Raw genomic sequence first — 12,906 nt, forward strand, 5'->3', positions numbered from 1 at the left:
GGCCACGTTCCACAGCCTTCATCACTGTGAGTCACCGCTCCTCCGCATATGAGAACCTGAGCTCTGATGAACAAACACTGGGTGGATGGATTTATTCAAGAGATAATTGGCAATTAATAATCGCCCCAGTTAAAAATAAGGGATCCAACTTTACATTTCAATAGCAGCCAGGGGGCACGTAGATATTATGATAGGGAGTTAGCGTGATGCAACACATTATTATCTGTCCATTGATTACTAATGATGACTAATGAGAATTTAAATCCCCTTTTTGCCAATTTCTACCACAATTTTATCCGTTTCAGCATTTTCCATTTTTTGAGAATACCTATAGAATTTTTAATTTCTCCTTCTGGTGTATGATTTGTTTTGGACCCGCCGACTCTTCCCAGACCTTGTGAGAGGAAAATTTGATTTCAACTACTCAATTATTTTATTTTTGGGAGGAGACAAACCTTCAGGAGAGGAACCCAGCAGTAGATTTCTTCCCTCTTTCTATTGCGAATATATGCACGATCAGTGTACTTATGAGTGATGGGCCAGGTGTTGGCTGAGCGGGCATAGGGAAGAAGACAATCTAAATGTGTATGGCAGGTCTTATGATTGATGATGGAGCCACTGTACCATACTAGTCGGAGCCCACTCAGACCCAGCTTTAAAGAATGATGATCTAAGCAGCCCAGAAAGTCTACTGTGCCCCAATTTGACATTTTTTAGATAGTTTGTATCATTCTTCCACATGCCATATAGGGGACAAATGAGAAAGAAGGTGCTCTGGTCAGATGAGACTAAAGTACAAGTTTTTGGGCTAAATGCAAAAAGCTATGTGTGGTGGAACACTAACACTGCACATCACCCTGAAAACTCCATCCCCACCATCACACATGGTGGTGGCAGCATCAGCATATAGGGGACAAATGAGGAAGAAGGTGATCTGGTCAGATGAGACTAAAGTAGAAGTTTGTGGGCTAAATGCAAAAAGCTATGTGTGGTGGAACACTAACACTGCACATCACCCTGAAAACACCATCCCCACCATCACACATGGTGGTGGCAGAATCATGCTGTGGGGAGTCTTTTCTTAAGCAGGGGAAGGAAAGTTGGTCAGAGTTGATGAGAAGATGGATAAATACAAGGCAATTATGGAGAAAAACCTGTTAGAGGCTGCAAAAGACTTGAGACTGGGGCATAGGTTCACTTTACAGCAGGGCAACGACCCTAAACATCCTCCCAGAGCTACAATGAATATTTTAGATCAAAGCATATTCATGTGTATGAACGGCCCAGTCACAGTCCAGATCGAGATCCCAGAGAATCTGTGACAAGATGTGAAAATTGCTGATCACAGACATCTCCATCCATTTTCACTGAGCGAGAGCGAGTGTGCAAAGAAGAAGGGGCAATAATGTCACCTCTAGATGTGCAAAACTGGTAGAGACAGACCCCAAAAGACTGCAGCAGTAATTGCAGAGAAATGTGGTCCTACAAAGTATTCACTCAGGGGGACTGAATACAAATGCACGTCACAATTTTCAGACTTATATTTTTAAAATAATTAGAGAACCCTGTATCATCTCACAAATACTTGCTACTTTGTGTTGATAGCACATAAAATCCCTATGAAATACACTTAAGTTTGTGGCTGTAACTTGAAAAAATGTGGAAAAGTTCATGGAGTAGGAATACTTTTTTAAGGCACTGTATGTGTCTCAGTCTTACTATACAATTTGAAGTTGTCAGATCAGATAAAAGCTGTCTAGTCATTAACCGCAAGTTTTTTATTATCACTCACACACTTATCAGTAGGAAGAATTTATCAGTTTGTCCCTGGTCCTGTAGAGCAATGATATTGAGCAATGTTCGTCAATTACTCTACTGTCCTTCGCCCTCCTGTTGTCAACATTGTAAAATCCTAATCAGACACCAGATGGTTACAGTCTATGTCCTCAGTCCCCCAACAGAGAGAAACGGTGGCCAATAATTACCAAAACATGGACTGGATCCAATAGGAAAGAAATGACAAAGCATTTGTGGCGCCCCTGCGGGTCCAGTTGCCACAGAGGTACTGCATCTCAGCCAGAGGTGTGGTACCCCACTCTCAGGTAAGGAGGGAGCACTACCCGGGACCCAAACACTCACATCCAACACTACACCACTTCATAAGGGAAGGTCCAGATAGCTCCTAAGGGAGAGAACAGGCCTGGTCCCTGTTAGGAAGGTGGAACTAAGTAGAGGAGGTGGGTGGAGGAAGTAGTTTAGGGGAGCACTGAAAGAGGACTATAAAAAGAAGGGTATAAACATCTAGAAGGAGTTGAGTGGAGTTCAGTGGAGAGTTCTGTCAGAGAACTGTGAGGAGTAAGGTCCTGACGGCGAAGGGGCCCAGTCAAAGGAGCCCAGGAGGAGAGTGAGGAGAGAACACCGGAGCAGTGAGAGGGGCTCCAGAGATAGAAGGGATCCTAGGGGCACGGCGAGTGCGGGATGCCACCCGTGCACTCAAATTCACGCTGATTGTGGGGGGATCAAGGCCGCAGGAGGGGACTGGCCCCAGACTAGTGGAGGACTGCAAGACTCAGCTAGTAAACCGGAGGTTGCGGTAACTTCATGTGCCATAGCCAAAATCCACACACAATCGCTAAAAAGGTGGTCATATAGGACCAAGGGGAAAGACCGGACGTCGCCCAGCAAGGTCCGTGGCCACTGGCTTAGGACACTGTGTGTGAGGCGCAGGGCAGGAGAGAGAGAGAGCCAGCGCAGAGAGAGAGAGCCAGCGCAGAGAGAGAGAGCCAGCGCAGAGAGAGAGAGCCAGCGCAGAGCGATGACCTGGAGAGGTACACAGAAAGGGGTCCCGATCAAGTGCACCCAAGTTATCTGAGAATTGGCTGGATCACTTCCCCGGAGGACACAGGATGATGTGGGTGGTTATAATCTGGCCATTGTAACCTGGAGCATCTTGATAACTGTGAGTGAATACTTGAAGACTGCACCCCGCTGTGCCCTTCACTTAATTACTATGCCATCTGCCTTGCACTACACCAACAACATCTACCTCATCAAGCCCTATATCCTGCCCTGGGGCTTAGCTCTACCTGTGGAGAGCTGAACCATCTTTGCTGCGTCACCAATAGCCCCAGTGGATCTGAATAGCAGCGGCGGCCCCTATAGCAGCATACCACGGGTGGCGCCACGAACTTTATCCCCAAACACTTTATTTCCCCAATTGATACTTTTCACTCAATTGACCGCCCTGGGCCACGGACCGGGTCACTGCCACCGTGATTACCCCAAAAAGGACCGGCCCGGCTACCGAGTACCCCATGGCTCCAGGGGGCGCGTGACATTCAAGCCTTTCATTCTTATTATCCACTCTAGGTTTTGACAAAAGTTTACATTGACCATATATTGGTAACTCATATGTTATACCTGCAAATAAAGTTTGGGAACAATATTGCCTTCGCTTACAGAGATATGGGCCCTTTTATGCACAGGAAGTGCAACCATTTTGGTTGTCACCTTTAAATGAACCTCTCTGTAAACTGGTACATTGTCATTGATAAAACATTCTGCCCAAATTAAAACATTATTCTCAGCTTCCGAGAGGCTAATTAAAGGAAGACAGCTAATAAAGCCGCACTTCCTGTATTTCCCTTTGTAAAATGGTGTCACGCAAGGTGAGGGAAGGAATAAGTGTACAACGATGGGAAGAGGGGGAAGGTAGCCCAACAACTAGGGAAAGGGGGAGTGGAGAACCCTAGGCAGATCTAATATCACCCTGCCTACCCTATCATCCCTATATTGGTTCTGCACCAATCGCCGAGCAGGAACCTAAGCCCTGAATATCCCTAGAGCTAGGCCCTGGATAGGGAAAGACGGGGTGAGCACTAGTCAAGCCCCACTACAAACTAAAGACAACAAGCTAAATAAACAAAGGGGATATACTGAGCTTGAGCAGACACCAGAGAGATAACGCCAACTGTCCTCCAAGGTCACCAAAGATGAGACTAGCCGACTGCCAGTACTCCAAGTCTGCACAGAGGTACATAGAACTATCACTGGCGGCTCTCTGGAGAAGCTGAGAGTATATAACTACCAAGCAAGGATGTGTCAATCAACAGCAGAAGGTGGAGGTTGCTGCTGGGTCCTAAAGCAAGAAGGATATAGCTATACTACAGAGATGAGAGGATCAAGAAGGCATCTGCAATGCCAAGCGCAGTGACCTTCTACAGCCGGATCCAGAGCGACTGTATGTCACAGCTGACACACCCGTGACAAATGGTCACCACAGCCGAACTGAAAAATGGTAATATCTCTGGAAGTATATAAAACTGAATTACCAAACTTTACTGATTGATCTATCTTGTGATTTACTAATATATGAACAATGTTCTGTTTTGCTTTGAAAACCCACTTTAAAGTGTTATATCCTGCACTATGATATTCTGAAGTCTTGCTGGGTTTCCAGAATAACCAAACATGGCTGCTTTTTCCAGAAACAATGTCCCAACCTGTCTATGGGTTTAGTTCGGAATTGTGGTTCACACTATCTGAAGTGAATGGGCCGAAGCTGCAATGCCACTCACAACCTGTGGAAAAGTGTGGCGCTGTTCTTGGGAAGTAACAGACACATTTCTGCAAACCCTTTAGAATTAAAATTTATTAAGCAGAAAAGTTTTAATTACTTTATATCTTACAGTAATAATCATTACGCCCCATTACCACATACCAGCAATGGGAAGAAATTTTCCTGTAAGGCATTGGTTTTTTGGCTTCCCTTCCCATTGGTGTTGTGACGTACATGCCAACGCAGTGATGAGTAACTCATGTTCTTTCACACCAGTACTAAGAAATGCTAATGAAGGCTTCAGGAATAAATATAAGAATGAAATCCAGCATGGATTAGGAGCAACCAGTGTGATTAAAGGTGAACCAGCAGGGTTGGTCCTCATGGGCCGTTTGCTGACTTTGCATTCCAAGTAGACATCTTGACACTGTTGTCCGACCTGGTTGTGACGCGCCCCCTGGGCCATGGGGTACTCGGTAGCCGGGCCCATCGATGCTGGAGGATGTCACGGTGGCAGTGACCCGGTCCGTGACCCAGGGCGGTCAATTAAAGGGAAAGTAAAAGGGGAAATAAAGTTTTTAGAGATAATATTCGTGACGCCACCTGTGGTATGCGGCTATATGGGGCCGCCGCTGCGGTGCCGATCCACTGGAGCTGATGGTGACGCAGTAGAGTTGCTTCAGCTCTCCACAGGCAGAGCTTAGCTCCAGGGCAGTGTAGAGGATTTGAAGAGTAGGTGTTGTCGGCAGGGACAGTGTCGTGCAGGGCTGAGGGTGCAGGTAATAAACAGACAACACATTAATGGTGGTTTCCTCTTGCTTTACTAGCGGCTTGTCAAAGCAGACCGGGGCACGGGTACTAGCTGGTAGTGGAGGTCCGGGCGGCCTGGAAGCATGTTGGGGATCCACCTCGCCAGGTGGAGTTGTAGGCCTTCCTTCTGTGCTATTCTCTTTGGCCCTCGTCCCTGAGTAAAATGTCTTTTTCCTCACCCGTACGGCAGGCAGCTCGGGCCTTCTGTGTCACTCCCACGTGGCGGTGCTGGGCCCTATGATGATGCTGAGCCGCCGGGCGTCTGGTGGGGCCAGGAGACCTGTAGGTTCCTGCCCTCCGGTTTCTACTGCTGGGCCCCCAGTGCCCCACAACCACGTACTCCGGTGTCCGGTTCCTTTGTGCTTCTCTCCTGAGGCGAGCTTTTCCACAGCTCCCTTCCTCAGGTCCTTCCTCGTCGCTGTCCTGTCTTCAACTCTTCTCTACCTTACTAACCCGCCTCCAGATCCCAGTTGCTAAGGGGAGGAGCTCCCCTTTCTGGTCTGGAGCCAGGAAAGTGTTGTATGCTGGTAAACCTGATTAGGGGACCCCTTCTTGCTTCCAGGCATGGCATCACCCCTTGTGAAGAAGGCAATGCCACTGTGGTAACCAGACTCCTGGGGTGCCACATTTGCAACTCAGGGGCTTAACTATAGAGGCCAAAGTTGCTATCCAAGTACCTAACAGAGTTGTTCACTACTTATAATTATTTAAAACTTGGTTTCTTGGCTAGCTTTCCTCGAAGAGGAATCAGTGACAGCTGCAGTCAATCATTGGTGGCTGATTGGCTGCAGTGGTCATGTACTATCTGGGGCAGAAACTGTACTGTAGCACTTTCATCTTGCTCAGGTGGAACGTGACTGTCACGCCAGTTCCGGTAGCAGCATGCATGAACGGCTGGTGTCCATTAGGTGAGAATGTGTTTTTTTTATGTTGTAGCCACTATGGGCTTATTCTTAAAATGTTATAAAAACCAGACAATGTGAACTGAGGTCTAAGATGGCAGACATACAAGAAACAGAGGCATGTTCACACTAGCAAAAAAGAAGCAAGACAAAAATATATCTCATACCCTACCATAATTATATATAAATGTAAAGCAAAGTTGCATAATAAATATAGGGTACTTAGTGAACTATTTTTGATCAAAAAAAGTATACAAGCCGTCCCACCAGCGGCAAGGTGACCCTAAATTGGGACGGTACCTATACTGCCTATATTAAAAACCTTACTGTATATCAAAGTTGAAGTAATGCATATAAAAGGGTAGACAAATAGGACCGGGTCCCAACTCCAGACCACCTAGGCCTGTGGTAAGCTACATATATACCAATCAGCTCAACAAAGGGCATGCCACACCCTTAAATTGCACAGAATGCAAACAAGTCAAAAAACCAGACAATGTGAACTGAGGTCTAAGATGGCAGACATACAAGAAACAGAGGCATGTTCACACTAGCAAAAAAGAAGCAAGACAAAAATATATCTCATACCCTACCATAATTATATATAAATGTAAAGCAAAGTTGCATAATAAATATAGGGTACTTAGTGAACTATTTTTGATCAAAAAAAGTATACAAGCCGTCCCACCAGCGGCAAGGTGACCCTAAATTGGGACGGTACCTATACTGCCTATATTAAAAACCTTACTGTATATCAAAGTTGAAGTAATGCATATAAAAGGGTAGACAAATAGGACAAATATATTTATTATGCAACTTTGCTTTACATTTATATATAATTATGGTAGGGTATGAGATATATTTTTGTCTTGCTTCTTTTTTGCTAGTGTGAACATGCCTCTGTTTCTTGTATGTCTGCCATCTTAGACCTCAGTTCACATTGTCTGGTTTTTTGACTTGTTTGCATTCTGTGCAATTTAAGGGTGTGGCATGCCCTTTGTTGAGCTGATTGGTATATATGTAGCTTACCACGGGCCTAGGTGGTCTGGAGTTGGGACCCGGTCCTATTTGTCTACCCTTTTATATGCATTACTTCAACTTTGATATACAGTAAGGTTTTTAATATAGGCAGTATAGGTACCGTCCCAATTTAGGGTCACCTTGCCGCTGGTGGGACGGCTTGTATACTTTTTTTGATCAAAAATAGTTCACTAAGTACCCTATATTTATTATGCAACTTTGCTTTACATTTATATATAATTATGGTAGGGTATGAGATATATTTTTGTCTTGCTTCTTTTTTGTTAAAATGTTATAAGTAGCCGTCTTCAAGGGGTTCTTGACTACTTTTTTATTTTTAACAGAGGCCTTGCATGATCGAAAAACAAAAAATAATGAATTCTCACTTATCGATCCATGGTCGTTCCCCTATTTCTCTTAAGGGTGCCCCACTGGTCTCCTTGCTTCCTTTTCAGGGCCAATAGCTATGTGAACACTGCAGCCAATCACTCACTAATGCAGCCTATAATTGACTGCAGCTGTCACATCTCTGTACAATCGGAACACATTGTGTTCCTACACCACTGCTGATAATGATTGGCTATAGCCGGTCTCTGTACATACCATTTTTGATCACATTGTGGTGGTGCACCGCTGCACCCAGTATTCGGCTACAGACGGTCTCTATACGCCCAGGTTTGGTCATATGACAGCTGGGGCCAATGATTGCCTGCAGCAGTCACATCCTTGTCCCTGCTGGTAGAGGAAGCAAGGAGACCAGCGGGTGACCTGGGCTCTGCTAGGAGAGGAGCAGCAGGGGATCAGAATATTTATAATTTTTTTGCTTTAACCATGTATAGCCAATTTTAAAAATAAAAAAAAGAAATATATGACCCCTCTTGCAAAGAAGAAGCCACTAGTATAATAAATGGCACATGGTAGGAGAGGGGCTCCGTGTCACCAGGCATCTCCGATGTCTCCACGGGGAAGGCTACTAGTCCCCTTCACTGTAACACCGGTAAGTGATGGATACATTGAGGCTGGTGCAATATTCCATCTTACTTACAATGTTTCTGAATGTACTTTTATGCCGGGGGTCACTCAGGGAGTAATGTAGTACGGAGAAGACGATAAGAAGTACAGTACATCTTGGCAATTTGTAGCCAAGGAGATGTTTCCTTGTGGGTGAGCGAATGACGAGAAATGGACTGAAGCAGAGGATAAACATATCCTGTACATTTTAGTAACTGTGTCATTGCCAAAACTATAATATGGGCAGGAATTAAAAAAAAACACACAAGAAAAACCTCCTGTTAATCAACACAATGCAATGCAAATTAAATATTTCCTTAGTTTACAGCTAGCTTTGCCATAATGTCATTTAGGATAACGTGGTGCAAGTCCCAGTTTGCAAGACCGAAAACTGAAGGTACAGGGTGGAAGTCTAATAATGTCACTGACGCGCCCCCTGGGCCATATTCTTTAGGGGGAATATCCGGAGCCGGATCAGATGGGAGTTGTAGTCTTCCGAGTGGCTGTGACCCGGTCCGTGCCCAGGGTGTCAAACTCAGTTGTATGTGGCAGTCCTACAGATGTTAATAAGTTCTTAATGTCGACTACGCCACCCGTTGTATTGCGGTCACAATGGCCGCCGCTGCAGCAGGGTCCGCTGAGGCTGATGGTGTAGGTGCAGCTTTGGTGATATAACCCCCAACGGGTGGGGTATAGCCTCAGGGGGTCAGGTGCAGAGGATGGGGGTTGTGGTGGTGCAGCATAGGTGTTTAATGAAGACAGAGTCGGGTTATGCAGTTTAGGGTATTTACTCACTGCTGATGTTCCGGTCACTCCAGCTTCAAGTGACCTCCCGAGCCGTGCTGCATCCACCAGGTCCTGGATCCAGCCAACCCCCAAGCGAGTCCGGAGCGTGACCCTGAGCTCTCCTTCTGTCCTTTCACTGGCCGTCCCCACTATTGATCCACCCAGGTCCAGCTCCCTCGGGCCTTCTGTTGGGAGACCCTTGGCCTTGGGTTCCCTGACCCTCCACGTGGTATGCCTTCGTGGTGGATATGGTGGGTGGCCGTGGCAGACGCTGCCCACGGCCTCCGGTCTCTGGCTGGGGTGTGTTTTTGCCCCCACCAGCTTGGGTTCCGGTACCCTGATGCCAACTCTTCACCCGCTGATGGACTTTGGGTTCTCAGAGTTCCTTTTCTGTTTCCCCCTCTGGGTCTCTCTTTCTTCTCCTCTCTCACTCTGGCTCAGGCTTCTCTGCTTCTTACTCCTCTGCAAAGGCTGACTGACTGACCCTGATCTTAGTTGGTGCCCACCTTATATACACCCTCTATGTGTGAGCTCAGGTGACCAGCACCCAATGAGCTCCTATCTTTACCCAGGCTGCTCCCCCTATCTGCCCCTACACTACTTGGGATGTACCACCCCCCTCCCACTCCAGCCAGGAACAGACTCGGTCGTACCTGCACATTTCTAAGTGGGAGTACCGTCGGCCTGTTCCTCGGAAATGGGATGTGTGTAGTGCATGCAGCCTACCGAGCTCAGTTCCACTCTCCATCCTTGCCCGGGAGTGGAATATCACACCTCTGGGTTGAGGTGCAATACTCCTGTAGCAGCCGAATCCTCAGGGTGCTACATTCCCCCCTGGTAAATCACAGCACGTCCTCGGGCTGTAAGACATAAATAACACCAAAACATACAAAATTTTTTTTTTTTTTTCATAAACATAATAAAACATATAAAACATCATATATATAAAACTTTTCATATAAACATTCTCGTCGTCTCTTGTTTCAGGTTCCTCCTCCGGACACTGTGCAACGTGTGTCCGGGAAAAGTGCGACAGTCTCTTAGAAAAACTGGTTTTCCTATAAAACCGGTAGGGGGCGCTTTAGGAAGCGCAACTATATACAGGGGAAGTTATTGGCCGCTCTCAGTCCTCGGCCAGGTAGAGGGAAGGGAATGGCTGCTCACAGTCCTCAGCCTGTAGGATGAAGGGGTTAACGGGTAAACAGTTCACTCAGCTGGTCCCAACGGGGACTATATATATTTAGCAACAGTTTCTTTGGTACCCGGTCGGGTAACTATTTACATCACTGCTCTGCCGCACTCAACGGCGTCTTCCTCCTGCTCTTTGCTTACAGCTGGTTGTAACTTCAGACCCGTCCGGGTCCTCTTGCTCCTCCTCCTCGCACTGCAACTCCTCCTCCGTCAGGCGGTGTACGTGGAGGGCGTAAGGTCCTTTGGCACACTTGTGCCGGGTAAAGGTGACCTCGTCTCCGATGTAGAGGTCACGACCTCTGTGCCCCTCCGGCAGATGGGACTCCACGTCTCTGCGCGTGACAAAGACGTCGCCGGGGGTGTTGTTGTCTCTGATGAAGCCCCACCCGTGCTGCTGGTTAAACTTTATTACAGTCCCGGTGGTACGGGGACTGTGCGCTGCACGGGGGTCCCTCCTGGTCCGGCTCTTTTGCTCGGCGCTCCTTATTTGGGCCTGTTGTTCCCGGACCCGCCTCTCTCTCCGCTCCCTCGCAAACTCCTCGAGCTGTTGGCGGCAGCACTCAGCACGCTCCGCTGCAGCTGCCCTGGTTTCTTGAGTGAACCCCATTAGATCTTCTCCGGTGGGGTCCCACTCAAACTGCGCTTCCGCTAGCGGGGGCGAGATCCTTATTACGGGCTTCGGAGCCGGAATCAGGGGTGCACACATGGCCCCAACCCTCCTCTGGTGCTCCAGTTCGTAATACTTCTGGGGCCAGATGAAAGGCTGCCCGTCCGGCCACGTGTGCTGGGCAAACAAGTCCTCTCCCAGACGCGGCACCCTTGGTTTTACGGGTGCGGGCGCGGTGGTGGTGGCGCCCGGGTTGCCCAGGCCTTGCGGCCAGGCCTGGGGCACCTGGAAGGTGAAGGGCACCGTTAATACGGCGGCGCCCTGGGCCACCTGGCCTTGCGACCAGGCCGGAGGCTCCGCGGAGGTAGGGGGCGCTGTTGGTGATGCGACGCCCGGGAATTCTAGGCCCTGCGACCAGGCTGGTGGTACTTCCTGCTTGGTCACGCTCGGGGTCGAGGCGTGTGACGTCACAGGGGTCGCGGCGGCGGCTTCCGGTTGGGGCCTAGTCTGCGTCGGTGACATGGCGTTTTCGGGCACAGCAGGGGGACTTTCGGGCTCTGCGACGGGGAGCTGGGGCAGGTAAGCGGTGTCACGGCTTGGGGTATAGGCGTCCCCTTTACCTGCCTCCATGCGTTCGGCTCCCTCCTCGGCGCCGTCTCCGGCCTTGGGTCCTCCCGCGCCATCCTCAGAGGCGGTCTCCTTCCTCATCTCGGCTGGCGTGCTCCGGGTCTTGGTTTCAGCTTGCGTCTTGGTTTCAGCTTGCTGGGCCATCTCCCGGCTCCATTCCGCCAATATCTCGCGCTGTACCCGGGCCATCCTCCGTGCGAGGCCCTCCAGGGCAGTCTGTACACACTCCCGGTCTCGGGGGAGCTGTGCAAGGACCTCCACTAGGCCTAGTGGGGTCGTGGTGTCCAGCAGGCTCCTGACCAACGGGTCGGTGCTGCTCTGCTCTTCTTCCAGCAGGCTCCTGGCCAGCGGGCCGGTGCTGCTCTGCTCTCTGGACATCTCCGGGTGAGCTTCTCTGCTACTCCTCGTTAGACCTCTTGCCTCCGGGTGTGCTCGCTCCAGACTGCTCCAGGCGGCACCCATCTTCGCTCTTTTCTTTCGTCTCCTCCCACTTAGAGGGCGGTCCCGGGGCAACTCGGTGACTGTCAGCTCCAGGGGTAGTTCTTTCACGCTGACAGACACCTCCAGCATCACAGTCTCTGTTGGTGGGGGCGGTTTCCACTTTTGGCGCCATTTTCTGTCCTGGCCCACGATGGGAGGTGGCCTCTTGCCCTCCTTTGGCACGCCCATAATGGCGTCCGCTGCTCTTCCAAGGCGGGAAATCTTCGGATTTGGCGGGAAGCGTCGCCCAGTGGCGGGAAACTCTGCAGATGGCGGGAACAAGCTGGAAATGGCGGACAATCGGCGGGAAACGACCTGTGATGGGGTCCAATGGCGTGGACCCTCCGGAACCGGCGGGAGACTTCTTTCTGAGGTAAACTTGCACTTTTCTTCAGGCACGCAGTACCCGGGTGTTGCGGGCACGTAATCCTGCCGACTACGCCAAAGTTGACGCGCCCCCTGGGCCATATTCTTTAGGGGGAATATCCGGAGCCGGATCAGATGGGAGTTGTAGTCTTCCGAGTGGCTGTGACCCGGTCCGTGCCCAGGGTGTCAAACTCAGTTGTATGTGGCAGTCCTACAGATGTTAATAAGTTCTTAATGTCGACTACGCCACCCGTTGTATTGCGGTCACAATGGCCGCCGCTGCAGCAGGGTCCGCTGAGGCTGATGGTGTAGGTGCAGCTTTGGTGATATAACCCCCAACGGGTGGGGTATAGCCTCACGGGGTCAGGTGCAGAGGATGGGGGTTGTGGTGGTGCAGCATAGGTGTTTAATGAAGACAGAGTCGGGTTATGCAGTTTAGGGTATTTACTCACTGCTGATGTTCCGGTCACTCCAGCTTCAAGTGACCTCCCGAGCCGTGCTGCATCCACCAGGTCCTGGATCCAGCCAACCCCCAAGCGAGTCCGGAG

Source organism: Phyllobates terribilis, unplaced genomic scaffold (genome assembly GCF_046119375.1).
Source record: "Phyllobates terribilis strain yellow unplaced genomic scaffold, ASM4611937v1 Scaffold_2__4_contigs__length_985480577, whole genome shotgun sequence".
NCBI classification, from domain to species: Eukaryota; Metazoa; Chordata; class Amphibia; order Anura; family Dendrobatidae; genus Phyllobates; species Phyllobates terribilis.